The 13800-nt window shown below is 41.7% G+C and overlaps 1 long non-coding RNA gene across 2 annotated transcripts in view; it reads left to right on the plus strand.

Moving 5' to 3' along the window:
• Positions 1-13800, plus strand: part of LOC143838138 (uncharacterized) — a 202379-nt gene that overhangs the window by 108506 nt on the left and 80073 nt on the right. The window lies entirely within an intron of this gene.

Genomic DNA, 13800 nt, shown 5'->3' on the forward strand with positions numbered 1-13800 from the left:
TGCTGAGCCAGCCAATGTTAGTCTGCATAAGAGCACAGACAATAAAAGAAGATTGAGAGTCATTTAGCCTTGTTGCACTATTCCTCTAATCAGATTCTCTGCTGATAGAAAGGGAGTCAAACGTTAACTATCCTGAGCTAGCGATAACAAACCCATATTACGCAGAACCTTTACAACAGCTGAACTGAGCCCATGGCTTTTTTTCCTCCCCCCCCCCTTTGCTTTTGACACGAATCCAGTTTCTGAAATGTGTGAACAGCTAACATGACAGTCAACAAATAAATATCTCATGAATATCTTTGACTCTCTGTGTCACAGGTCTGGAGGAAGAAGGGTTTTTTTGGGGGGGCGGGGTTGTTGCTGTCTTGTAGATTAATGATGTCCCTTTGTTACCAATTCAAATGGAACATCAGTAAGGTGACCAGATTGTCCAACTTTTGGAGGGACATTGGGGGGAACCAGGCAAATCGTACTTATGTTGAAATTTAAAAATATATATACTATACTATGTTTGCATTCTATACATTCTATGAAACTTTTTGTTGCTCTACATAGACCAAATTTTTAATCAAGAACCCCCCCTCCCTGGGTAAATGGTGTCCCGCTTTACCAATGTTAAAATCTGGTCAACTTAAACATCAGGGGAATCTAGGTATCTGTACAGGGGTACATTTTGTTGCAAGTCAGGTACAAATATTGTTCTCAGATAAAATAAAAGCTCTAGTGGACCACACTGAGGATTTGCTAAACCTTTTAACCCTTGCTCAAACAAAAGGTAGACATTACTGATCTGTTATGGAGGCTGATGAGTCCCAAGGGCAAGTCATGGAGAAAAAAAAAACAGCCTTGTGGTTTCATTGAACGTGTCACCAACTGCCAAGAAAAAACAAAACTCTTTATTCAGTGTCTCCTTTTAGTGGCAGAAGAATTAGGACAGCAGCTGATTGTTATGAAGAAAATATAAGAAAACACAAGCCGTATATGTTGCCTTATTACCTCTGCTTTCTAAGCAATGGAGGGTAAAATGACCTCAGTGCTATCAGTGTATAAATAGCAAGTTACAAAAATGAAATGGGCAAGACATGACATATCACAAGGCAATCTACATGACTAAGGTTGAGGAATTTGCAGAGCAATGAGCTGGAGAAGATAAAAGCACAATTCTATCAACCCCCCCCCCCCATTTTCAGCATTAGCTATTTATGTGGACTAGGGAATCCCAACCAGGGCTCCCTGGAGCTGCGTGGCTTTGTGAGGTCCCCAGGGGCTCCCTGGCTTTTCCTCTACATCCTGCCTTAATGGACTCGGCCACAAGCTATTCCCGGCATTGCCATGAAAGCAGGGAATTGGCCACTTCCATTGAATGCTTCAAATATCTCCTTTCCCCCCCCCCACCACCATACCCTCAGTCCTCCTCCATTGTGGCAAGGAGGCATGGCTAGTTGGGCTCCTCAAAACCTGAAAAATATTTCAGGGGATTCTCTATGGCCCAAAGGTTGAAAAATATTGATGTAGGTTAAAGTTGGTCAACCCAGTATTTTATAGTTTGGCCCCACTTTTGGATTTACCAAGGGATGTGTGGCTGTCTATGCAAAATTTTGAGTCAGAGCAAAACTGGCTTTCAAGGCTGAAACTCTTAAACAGTTGCCTAATTCTCTTCTTTGGCATTGGCATTTAGGGTGATGGAAGGAAAGCACTGCCTGAGTGTGTTGAGTGAATGTGACTACCCACTTTTGGATCTCTTTGATACAAAAACTGGCAGCAGCAACAACAAAAACAACAGTTGAGGCAAAGATGGTCAGGATTACTTTGCTGTTTCAGCTCAGCCCTAGTTTCTTGGGCCAGGAGTTATGGGAAGGAATCTCTAGCAACCCTGAGGTATCCCAGGGATGCTTAATGGCTCACTTTGCAGCTTTTGGAGGTAAAGGAAATATTTCTTTTTGTAAGAGTTAGGCCTGCAGATTCCATTCAGAGACTCTATATAGGTCAGCCAACGATGACAGCACCCCTTCTGCATTATTAACAAGCTCCACAGAGCACAGGCTCATTCATGTGTTCATTTCCAGAAAGCAAGTTAACTGAAATTATCTCTCATTCCAAGAATGTTTCTCCATGCCCAATAGGCACACAAATATGGGGTGAACCTTCAATTTAAACATTGATTTTCCACCCTGACTGGGGCTGTGTTTTTTTAAAAATTAATCCCTGGTGGCATCAGACATCTAATCAACAAGGAGATGTCTCCAGAGCCCTACTGCTAGAAGGTTATGATAGTCAACAGTTTTCTAGTGTTGTTCAGAGATAAGTGAAACATTAGATAGGATACGTGCAATTGATGGTCTGATTTTAAATATATAGAAGCAACCAAATGGGTGGGATATGGTTTGGAGCAGCAGAGGACATGTAAGCACCCTCTCCTATATTTTCCTGATAGAAATTGCTAAGAAGGATTGGCCCTGATCAGTATTTGGATTGGAGACCCCCAAGGGTAGCTAAAGTTACTATGGAGAGGCAGGCAGTGTCTCTGAATGTCTCTTGCCTTGGAAACCTTGGATGTTCTCATAAATCAGCTATGAAGTGAAAGCATTTTCCACCCTCACCAACTTATTGTATTTTGGGCTTCCTATTTTTAACCAGGGAGACAGAACAGTTGAATCCAATAGATGCACCACAACCCTAGACCAAAATTGGCCTATTTGTGGGTACTTTTAAATATTAACATATAGTTTGATCTGTACATATTTGGTAATGTAACTCACTAGAAAAATGTATGAGGCAAAACAGGGCTGACTCAATACATTTTGGGGAGGAAGTCAGGCAATCCAAATCTCTCTTTTTCCTGACAGTAAAGAAAGAATAATTTGACATTCATTTCTAGCATCAGAGTTGACAGAGAAACATTTTAAGATCTGGAGTACAGTGAGGTATGATGTAAGAAAGAGCTCCCCTCAGCCACATTAAAAAAAAAAAAGATCCCTACCTCTTGCTTAGATATGAATGTCTGGACTCATCTTCCTGTTCTATATTATTCGTGCTTATCATTGCTTATTTTGTTGGGTTGCTTCCACTTGCTCTACAAGTGAGATTTTACATATTTATGAAATCAGATTTCCCTCCTGTTTACTCATTCTGGAGTGAAAGTCGTCAGCCATCCTTGGAGATGCTGATCCCACTTGGAACAGCACTCCCACCTCCCCACCCCCACCAATTGGCAACTGGATTTCTCACTGAAATCAGTGGTAATAGCAGATATAATAAAGAAAGTGAAATCTTGTCATGACAAAAAAATTAGCCCAATTTTTAAACATTCCTGAAAGAAAGCAACAAAGAACGGTGCACATTCCTCCTGTCCTGATAAATAACGTTTGCTATCAGAGTACAGGAGAGAGTAAGCCTGGTGCATATTTTTGATGCTTTGCTTGTTGATAAGAGCAAAGCATTGTGGCAGAGTGGCAGGATGGTGTGACCTGCATACAAGCACCTGGTGATTAAGAAGCAATTCAGTGTTCCAAGCCTGAGGTTGAGTCACCAGCAGATACATTGAATTTCATCAGCACTGCATTTCTCATGTGGGAGGCTTCAGTCCTGAATAGCTCCTGATAAAAATAAAAGCCACAATAACAGTGGAGGTTCACTTTCAGTCTCTCCAACTTTGTACTATTATTTTGTTTAAATGTGTGATTGGAATTTCTTCAGCTGTTTAAGATGATTAACACAGCCCACTTGGGTGTTTTTTTTAATGGCCAATATAATTCACAAAGATTGGACAAAGAGAAATGTTGGACAATGTAGTCTGGAATGGACTGGAGCTGTTGATGGAAATGGTTCATTTTTTTTGAACTTCTGCCATCCCTAACCTCAAGTGTAATGTCAGTTACAAGAAGCATAAATGACCTTTTTCAATACTCCAGTAGGGCAAACAATTTAAGGTCCTTTTAATGTTCCTTTATTACAAGTTTCTTGATACTTAAATCCCTCAAACAGAATTTTGCTGTCTGGTCATTTACATATAAGAAGAAAGATTCAACAAAGTGAAGTGAATTAGACTTGCCAGACCATAGGCTGACTTAATCACATTGCTATCCTTTCCCCAATCCTAGTTTCACAAGAAAACTCATTTCACAAGAAAAGATTATTACTAACAAGTACAGGTATAGCTTTAATTAAGCCAATAAAGCAGCCTTTCTCAACATTTTTACCATTGAGAAACTCTGAAACATTCTTTAGGCTTCGAAAAACCCCAGAAATGGCACTACTACCATGCGGAATATGGTTGGGAAGCATAGCTGTGTACATTCCTACCTAGGGCCCCTCCCCTTCTCACTCCCTCCAGGCCCGTCATTGGTCATTTTGGGGGTGTTGACATGATAAAATATGGTTATATCGCCTGATAAATATTTAACAAATGTTAAAAAAATATAAAAAATTAACGCCCACCTATTCAGGAAATCCTTCCAGGGCCATCAAGAAACCCCAGGGTTTCACAAAATCCTGGTTGAGAAAACCTGCAATAAAGCTTTGGCTATGTGACATGGAAGTCAACTGGTTGATGCCTTCGGCTTGATCCATTCTTCCAAGCTCTCTGATACTAGGTCAAGAAGTGGAGTTATATGTGTTTAGCTACTGATAAAATAATATGAGTTTATTTGCTGGAATGTGTAATCAGATCCCAGGCCATGCTAAAGCTGGGCAGAGTGGTATTTTTAGGGTGATGCAGGGCATGGGAAAATCTGGACAGGTAGCAGAGCATCCTTGAACTCCTCTGAGGGAAGATCTCACTCTGGCCTATATAACTGAGAATGTTTGATGACTTGGAGTAAGTCCTCCCGTTGCCATTGGTCCAACAAAGAGGTACTCCTTAGCCCGCAATCCAAGAAACAGTGGTGCACAGCAATGTGCCTTTTTGCCTAGTCTTTGTCAAGCCCTCAGGAGGAATAAGTGTCTATAAGGCCGTTTACACACTGGAGGTTTCATGCCAAGCTGCAGGCTGGAGTTTTAGTTGTGGCAGTTTGACCCACTCTTCCTGCACCCACATGGGGGAGCATTTGGCCTGGTGCACTTCATCCACCCCCGATTTGTGCTCCTGCACAGGAGCTGGGCCAGTAAAGTTCCCAGTGCATAAACGGTATAAGTCTGTTCAACAGTGGGCAGAGATGGATTCTTCTCTCCTCACGAGGATAGGTGGGAGCATGTTAAAGTATAAGTTAACCCTTGCGAGCACTATTTCATGTTTTTCTATGCTCTAGCAAACCTTGTTATATTTTCCTTTGCTATAATTATCTGTGCTTCCTGCTCAATTAGACATTTAGTCAATGATTCTCAGGAGAGGGGGGGGGGTTATGAACAACTCTAGGTCACATAAGACCTTAATAATCTCCAAAATATTCAGGAATAAACAATAATACCAGGAACCAGCATTTTAAGTCTCCTGGGACTGTTTTTTTCCCTTTAATTTTACTGTGTGTCTTTCCAGGGACTAGTATTAGTTTGCCATATTGGACCGTTTCTGCACTGAGAACTTTGCTGGCCTGGCTGCCATGCAGGAGCACAGGAGCAGGTGAGGTGCACCAGGCCAAATACTCCCCTGTACGGAAGCAGGAAAAGGCGGGGCAACTTGCCCCAGCTCAAATGCCAGCCTGCAGCCTGGTGTGAAGCCTCCAGTGTGGAAACAGTCTAGGTTGGGCTTTGATTCTGTCCTTTGAATTTGGTTTTGTTGGTCTTGCAACATGGTGCTCTTTGATTAAGTGGGTTTTCATTATGTTTGTGGTTTGCATGGGGTTCTCTGATTGATATTCATTGGGCTTGCAACAGCATTCTTTGTTAAATCTGTTTGGTTTTGAAAATTTTCAGGGTTGACTGTGGTTTGAATTCTCTGATTTGACATTTGTTCTATTAGGCTCGCCACATTGGCCTGTATTTCTACTGGGATTTCCTGGTTCTGCATTGGTTCTTTGGGCTTGTTGGTTCTTTCTGCTTCAGGAGGCTTTTGGTCAATGGTTGCTTTGATTGCTCTTGTCTTTAGCTATTCTTTGCCCTGCGGAAAGTATGGAATTCTCACCTCAGTAGAAAACAATAGAGGATTGGGGGGGGGGCACCTTGTTCCAAGGCCCATACCTTTTGTTTCAATTCAATTGAAACTTGGGGGTTATTTAATGAATAGGTGCCACTAGTTCTTCTGCAGCTATTTGCCCAAAACAAAACCAAAAACAGTCCCTCCCCATAGGGAATGATGGAGCCAAATAATATTGGCATTCTGTAAAAATCTGGAATTAAATATCAATCTGGCATTTGGAACTAGATAACTTGTAAAATTGATATTTTTAACTCCGTGATATTTGGATTAAAAAACCCCCACTGCCCTTCCACCCCAGGATATACATCCGTAAATGCAATTCTAATTTGAATTACACCCTTCTAAGCCTATCGATTTTGATAGAATGGTATATATCTGCTTAGATAGGCACAGGAAGGCCCTTGTAGATAAGACTATTGCATGAAGACAACTATTTTATTTATTTATATTTATAGCTGCCCGGATCCGGTTCAACGTTTTGGTTTTAACCTTCAAGGCTTTACGCGAGTTGGGACCCACATACCTGAGGGACCGCCTATCGCCCTATGCCCCCCGCAGAGCCTTACGTTCTGTGGGAGAAAATCTGTTGGTCGTTCCTGGCCCTAGGGAGGCATGCCTGGCCTCGACCAGGGCCAGGGCCTTTTTGGTCCTGGCCCCTGCCTGGTGAAATGAGCTCCCGGGAGAGCTGCGGGCCCTGCGAGATCTTCCATCGTTCCGCAGGGCCTGCAAGATGGAGCTCTTCCGCCTGGTTTATGGTTGAGGCCAAGGCTAACATCTATGCCCCCCCCGGGACTGGGACCTGGAATTAGAATTGGGGATGGGACCATCAGTATCCCCTCTCCACCTGCTAGTAGGGGGAGGGAGAGGTTAATGCCGATCTTGCCATGTTAGCTTGCTAATTATTAATTGGGGGATTGTAGTTATCATTAATGGATTTTAATGGATTTTATGGGGTTTTAGAATGTTGTAACCCGCCACAAGCCGCAAGGGAGTGGCGGGCAATAAATCGCATAATAATAATAATAATAATAATAATAATAATAATAATAATAATAATAATAATAATAATAATAATAATAATAATAATAATAATAGTTGGCTTTATATACCGCCATTCGCCAAAAGGTCTCACGGCGGTTCACAATAAAATATAAAATCAAAGTAAAATCCCACAAATACCCCATTACAATAAAAAGATGGCATTCTAGAATGCATAGATGCATTTTTGTTGCTAGAACAGAACTAAGTATACTATGACAAATGGTAATACCCAGGTGAGTGACAGAATGATCAGCCAATGCTTTTTCTGAGGGTAAATGACAGGTACTATTTTAGAACTACTCTCTTACTTGGTTACATACAGCCAACACTTCAAAAAGAATCACCCTAGAAGATCATGCTTCTTCTTTTAATTAAGAGACAAACATAAAACACATAGATAGTGCATGAAGCAACTGATCAGCATGACAAACCACTTAGATTTTCCCCTCTCCCACCACCACTTTTATTATAATTGCCTCAGATGTATTCCACAGAAGCTCAGGATGACTACTTTTACTCAAACAGGAACTATTAAAAGTATTATAAGTGAACTTAAAAAACCTTCTCAAAATATCACTGTGTTTTGGATATATTCAACAGAATTTTAAATAATGGGTTTAAAACTGTAACCAGTGCTATTAAAAAGAATGCTGGGCAGAGCACCTGCAAAAATTATGTGAGGGGGCACAGACATTTCTCTTGGGCTTATTACTAAATATAAAGTGCGGAGAGGATTTCTTTTTGACAATGTATTAAAAGCCCAGTGCTGCCATAGGAACAAAAAGAGAATGGAGCTACAGATAAGTTAAGATGTGGCTTTTTTATCAGCACTAGAGAGGACAGTGACTCACTGAATTCCCTTTCATAAAAATAAAATTGCCTGGGCATTTTTTTAAAATTATTTTTTTCTAAAATGTGACCTATTTCCCCCCCTAAAGATAAAGAATAGGGCTTGCACCTCCATTTTAGCCAACTGGTCTGTATGTGTTCCACATTCTGACTTCTTATGAAATCTGTCACATTCGTCACCTACTATCTTCACAATGACAGCATTGAACCAGGCCTCACAAAGGCACAAGAGGCCCATTCCATAGTCCATTCCATAGAATTGTTATCATAAATTTAATCCATTCCATTAAAGAACTGATAACTGCCAGAGTCTCAGGCAGCTGTTTAAAACAGCTGCAGTTTTACAAGGTCTGAGATAAATGAGTCAACACTGGCAGGGCAGACTGACAATACAGACAATTTAGGCCTTATTTAGCTATTTGACCTTCATGGAGAAAGGGAGAAAGAAGAAGACATCATTAAAGGGTTATTAATTTCCAGGTGGCGCCTGGAGTTTCCCCAGAACTACCAATGTTCACCCCAAAACAGTGATCAGTTGCTTACAACAAATGGTAGCGTCAGAGAGTATGGAATCATTCGGTCCTCTCCATGCATCACCCTGAAATCTCCTGGAAGTTCCCAAGCTAAATTGGCAACCCTTCTCACATCAATTAAGTCTCTAAATGGTTTATCCTTTGGATAGAGTAAAGTGGCATATAATAACAAACTCTTCTTCTTTCTCCTGATGGCAAAAAGAAATTGCACTCTGCCAGAGTCCAAGGAAGGCTTATGCAAAATGAAGCTTGAAAGAGGGAATCTTATATGATTGGTGACGCTGTCTATGCAGAGTTCACCCATTGATTTCAGTGGATTTTGGCCAAAGTAACTCAACATAGGATTGCACCACGATAAGACAAAAAGAAACTCAGTTGACTGGGTTTTTTCCCCCTAGTTACTCCAACCATAATCTGTTTAATCACACAAAGGAGCCAAAAAGTTGCCTGGCTTCCCTGTGGGAAAATTTTTATGACACCCCACCATGGGAAAAGATCATTCATCTTGTGTAGTCCCCAGCCAGAATTCTCTCTAGTTTATCTTCCAAGTGAAGAAAATGTGATTTTCACTTTTGAGCAGTGTAACAAGACCTTGATTTGATCAGAGGAATGTCGTGTACCTAAGCCCCGACAATGCTAAGCCTGACAAAACAAGGCCTCTCTGTGAAGTCTATTAAATAACACAGCATTGTACTTTCTATACATCCATGGGTCTCTGAATCAGAGATAAATGTGGCTTGTATTGTGTAGACCTGGTGAGTCATTCTGAGAGTTATTTCTTCACCAAGGACAGGAAGGCTGACAAACACCAGACCGCACACATTTGGAGAGTCTGGCCCATTGTGAGTGCATGTGGGTTGCCCGATAAATGGCCTCTTGCTTTCACAGAAGCACTTCACGATAAGGATAGTGATTCAGGCCCCCATCACTGTATTGTTGAGAGTGCACAATGTGTGTGAATTAAGTGCCTTACCCAACCAAAAGATGGTTGAAGTGTCTAGAAAAATAAATAAATAAAGGGAGAGGAGTATGTTGAAGTAAAGCGAGAGAAAAGATCATGCGATAGCGACTTTGTCCTTTGCAGCTGCTTGAGCAGTCTTCCAACCTCTCCCATTATTTCACGGCACTTTTATCTGCTTGAAAATAGCCACTAAGATTGAGTCTGGGATGCCATGATACCCCCCCCCCCAGTAAGGGTCAAACAAACATAGTGTAAAGCCTGACCTTTCTAAAAGGAGATTACCTATAAATAGCAATGGTTATCTTTTCCTCTCTTTTTTTCTTTTTTGAGAGGGGCTTTGGGGAAGCACATGGCACTTGCTGGCCAGAAAAGAATTTTGTGGGGATCAAGCCAGAAAGGTCCAAGCAACTGGCTGGGTATCTATTCCCTTTGGTACCCAAAAGAAAGAAAGAAAAATGAGTACAGGGCTCCAACCCACAATTAACAATTGGCAGGAACATTAAGATTTTATGTCTGAAATATGTCACATTTGGAACTGGTTTATTTAAAGATTAATTTTAGCAGCTTTAAAAATTAACCAAACACTGTCAGCACTGTTTGTTCAAACCTCAGAGTTGTTTTCTGGTATGTTTTTTGTTTTTTTACAAAAATATTATTTTAGACTACAGATCTGAACTATTAGGCTGGCTTTGCTGCTTCCACTCAGCACTGAAAACTGGCTGCATTGGCTGCTATTAATTGATAATTAAGGCCATTAGTGTCAATTGATGGCTAGAAACAAAATTGGTATGTTTTCTCTTAGAGAGGCGACAGAGGCGGACAAAAATATTGCTTAGTACATAAGCCAAAGAATTTCACAGTAGCTCGGGCTCCTTCACTGTCCAGGGAGACAAGGTCAGTAATTTGTATGTACATGTGGCAGAAGTAGACTATGGGCACTTATTTGACTGCATTGTATAAGTACAGAATAACTCAACAGTGCATGGACCCAGCTCTATCTTTACCAAGTGCTGCACTTGCTGTTGGTGTTGTTATGCTGTCTTAAGGGTGTTTTATTATTATTGTTATTTCCAACCTGTGTGGGTGTGCTCAGCCTATCTGCACTCCAAAACCATCATGTTTAGAGGGCTGCATACATACAGAAGCAATGTTAATTCCTGCCAGTGTAGTACAGAGGGTTGCCTCCTGGGTGTAGATACAGGAATGTACAGATCCAACATTCCCTAGGGGTTTCCCCCCCTGCATTAACAACAGAACTCTTCAGGTGTAAATGGAACCACATCCTGTTCACCTGCAGGAAATTGTTTGGGTAACTGAAAAGGGAGAGTCCCTCTGGGGAGGTGTCAGAGCCAAGCACCACTTTCAAAATGGTATCTGGCAGTTTGCTGCAATCCTCCCCGTAACCCTTTAAAGGGTCCCCTCTCCTTCTTTGTTGAATGGCCCTGCAGCGTTGATGATGATGTTAGCCACTCAGTCATGTCTGACTCTTGGCCCGATTAGGGCACAGCTAAGCAAGGGAGGGGGAAAATACAGTATTTGCTGGCGTATAAGACTACTTTCCCCCCCTGAAAAACATGCCCCCAAGTGGGGGGGTCGTCCTATACATCAGGTGCACTTCAGTTGGGATAGACATAGCTGCCCATAGGGGCCCATAGTACTGTAATGTAATGTAACAAACTCTATATTTTTAGTAGAAATGTTGGGGGGTCGGCAAATACGGTAGTTTTCAAGTGGTGGTGGGCCCACCAAAACAGCCATTGTGCCTGCACTTTTGTTCATTCAAGAAGAAGAAGAAGTTCTTATATGTCGCTCAAAGCGGCTTACAGTCGCCTTCCCTTTCCTCTTCCCCACAACAGACACCCTGTGAGGTAGGTGAGGCTGAGAGGAGCAGGAGTGGTGGTGGGGGTAAAAAACAAGAGTTTTGAGGCAATCCTATGCAGACATATTCCTGCCTAAACCCACTGAAATACATAAAAATATGCATAGGTTTGGATTTCCTGAGCAATAAACATTGCAAGGGTTACCCTCAGTCCACTCATTTATGTTGCCATAATCAGCTATATTGGAGAGTCCTATCTATATTTGAGACCCAAACCATGTATACTCATTTGCTTTAGTTCATGCCCTATAGAGTCAGACCTACTTGTGCACAGATAGTCTTGTGCCCATCTTAGTACATTCCACATGTAAGCATGCAGCTGCCCATCAATCTATGATCCTGATGTATTGTTCACACAGCAGCTAGGAAGGAAGGAAGGAAGGAAGGAAGGAAGGAAGGAAGGAAGGAAGGAAGGAAGGAAGGAAGGAAGGAAGGAAGGAAGGAAGGAAGGCTCAAATTAGTTTGGAATGGTGCCAAGGAAATAACAGAAGACTCTACAGAAATCTGTTTTGGATATTTTATTTTCCACCTTGGTATCCCAGTGCCTCAATACTTGTTTTGTATCTTTCTATATGATCTTTCTATACAAAATAGCACTTTTCTGAGCCTGTTTGACCTCTCTTTCATTCTTGGAAGCATTCACACACAGCTGTCTGTATTGAAAGTATTAATCCCTATTTTTGACATAGTGGGACCAATGTCTCCATCCTTTCCTTCTTCCATTTTTGGGGCTATCGTTGAACCAAGAGGCTGAAGTTGATTCCAAGTTCCTTATTTGTTTCTCATTTGTGACTTATTCCAAACAAAAGCATTGAGGAGAGTTTAAAAGTTCTGAACCCCCAAATAAGGTTTGGACCACCATAAATTTGGGATCCAAATTTGGCCTCTTCACTGAACCATAACCAAACTCAAACAGATTAGCGTCAAATTAAATAACTTCTTTAAACCAGTGGTCCGCAACCTTTTTCAGGCTGTGGACCGGTGGGGGGGGGGAGGGCAATCTGGGTGCCACGCATGCGTGCATGTGTGGCAGGTCTGCGCATGCATTTGTGCCATTTGCGGCTGCAAACGTGCTTGTGCGGCAATTTTGCGGCCACAGACACACATGTGCGGCACTTTCGTGCATACACACATGCATTAAACTGCCATGCATGTGCATTTGCGGCTGCACATGGTGCAAATGTGCATGTGCAGACCTGCCGCACATGCGCATTTGCACCGGTGGCCGCGCTTCCCTCTACCCCCCCCTTCCCGCAGAAAGAAGCTTGCTGGGCCGCAAGCTAATCAGCCGCTTTTACGGCCGATTTGCTTGTGGCCTGGAAAGTTTCTCTCTGCAGAGTGGGGGGGGAGAGGGAGCTGCGGCCCGGTGGTTGGGGACCACTGCTTTAAACCAGGGGTAGTCAACCTGTGGTCCTCCAGATGTCCATGGACTACAATTCCCATGAGCCTCTACCACAGTTTGCTGGCAGGGGCTCATGGGAATCGTAGTCCATGGACATCTGGAGGATCACAGGTTGACTGCCCCTGCTTTAAACAACCAGAGTTACCCAAGGTTTTATGAGGCTGAAAATCTTTTCAATTGTTTAAAATTAAATAACAAAAAACAAAGCCCAAAGAGACTTCCAGTGCAATCCTTCTAGGCTCATTGATTTAAATGGACTTAGAAGGGCACACTTAAGACTGTACTATCAGTCAGATAAATACGTCCTGTAAGGTCAACTTGAGTTCATGTTTACTGAGCTGTATCTCACATAGCTTAGTTAATTATTGCAATTGCAATACAGGAAACATTTATCTACCTCCATACATACTATCTATATTATGGCTTCTGATTATTCTGCACAATAGCTGCTGACAAAAAGGTCTCCGATCCATTGACTTTTATCAATGGGAAGGATATGAATGGAAACTGAAACAGAAGACAACACTCAGTGTATGTCCAAAGCACAGGACAGAAAAAAACTAGCTTAAGAAAATTGACTATCTAAGTTTTACTCTTTTTTTTACCGTAAAGTAATAAAATATTTTACAAAACTGACAATAAATATTTGTTAGTCTTAAAGGTGCCAGTGGACTCAAACTTTGTCCTGCTGCTTTAGCCTAACGCAGCCATTCACCTGAATAGCACTAGTATATCTTATACTTTAACTATAACCAGTGTTACTAGTTGAGCAATGCAGTCTTGTTCTGTTATACATCACAGTGACACTGCTGTTTTGCCACAGTCATTCCCATAGTATCCCTGGCACCTTCTTGTCACTCACCAATGAGAGCATAGTGATTGTTAACAGATTGGAGGAGTGGTTGGTAGACAGAAATAGCAGCATAAAGTCTCAAAACCTGCCTTCAGCTAGGATAAAATATAACAGATAGAGGACCAAAGATATCATAAAAGTATTATTTCTGTAATTATGTATGATAACTATCTATGCAAATTTGGCATACATAAGTGCGTTGTGAAACT

Source organism: Paroedura picta, chromosome 5, assembly GCF_049243985.1.
Source record: "Paroedura picta isolate Pp20150507F chromosome 5, Ppicta_v3.0, whole genome shotgun sequence".
NCBI lineage: Eukaryota > Metazoa > Chordata > Lepidosauria > Squamata > Gekkonidae > Paroedura > Paroedura picta.